Source organism: Otolemur garnettii, unplaced genomic scaffold (genome assembly GCF_000181295.1).
Source record: "Otolemur garnettii isolate 467f Iridium unplaced genomic scaffold, OtoGar3 scaffold00267, whole genome shotgun sequence".
In the NCBI taxonomy this organism is placed as follows: Eukaryota; Metazoa; Chordata; class Mammalia; order Primates; family Galagidae; genus Otolemur; species Otolemur garnettii.
Window position 1 is genome coordinate 1,505 of NW_003852662.1, and position 1,255 is coordinate 2,759.

Consider the following 1,255-nt stretch of genomic DNA (forward strand, 5'->3'; position numbering starts at 1 on the left):
AAAAAAAAAAAGAAAGAAAAAGAAAACAAAACAAGTTTAGCCAGGGGCAGCGCCTGTGGCTCAAAGGAGTAGGGCGCTGGCCCCATATACTGGAGGTGGTAGATTCAAACCTGACCCTGGCCAAAAACTGAAGAAAAAAAAAAGTTTAGCTGGTACTGACAGTGGCAAATTGCTGAAAACCAGGTATATGTAATAATACATTCCAATTAAAAGAAAATAAAAACATGTTGTGACAAAGGAATTTTTTGGGGGGGAGGGGCCAGGGCTGGGTTTGAACCCACCACCTCTGGCGTATGGGGCCAGCACCCTACTCCTTTGAGCCACAGGCGCCACATGTTATTTTCACATGTAACATGCAGTCTAGAAGATATATAGTTGACCCTTGAAATATGTGGTCGTTGTGGCCCTCAATCCTTGTGCAGTTGAAAATCTGTGTATAACTTTTTTTTTTGAGACAGAGTCTCACTTTGTCACCCTTGGTAGAATGCAGAGGTGTCACAGTTCACAACAACCTCAAACTCTTGGGCTTAAGAGATCCTCTTGCCTCAGTTTTTAATTTTTAGTAGAGACAGGATCTTGAGCTTACTCAGGCTGGTCTCGAACTTGTGAGCTCAGGCAGTTTACCTCCCTTGGCCTCCCAGATTATAGGAGTGAGCTACCACACCGCCTGTGTGTCTAACTTTTGATTCCCCCCAAATTTAACTACTAATAAGCTACCATCAACTGGAAGCATTACTAATAACATAAACAATAAATGAACACTTTTTTTTTTGCAGTTTTTGTCCAGGGCTGGGTTTGAACCCACCACCTCTGGCATATGGGGCCGGCGCCCTACTCCTTTGAGCTATGGGTGCCGCCCAGTGAACACATATTTTACATGTTATGTATATCATATACTATGTTCTTCCAATAAAGTAAGCTAGAGAAAATATTATTTAGAAAATCATGAGGAAGAGAAAATATATTTACTATTCATTGGATGGAAGTGAGTCGTCATACAGCACTTCATCCTCATTATCTTTATACGAGTAGAGTAGGCCGAAAGGGGGGGAAGAGGAGAGATTGGTCTTACTGTCCCAAGCATGGCAGAAGCAGAAGTGGAGGAGGTGACAAGGGACCCAGGAGTGGCAAGCACAGAACATTTGGGTAGTTTAGGAAGACAAATAGACTGAATGTTACCTTGACTCCCTTAAAAGTTCCATGTCACCACACAAATTATACTTAGTAATTATAATTTGAATTAAATGGAAATATA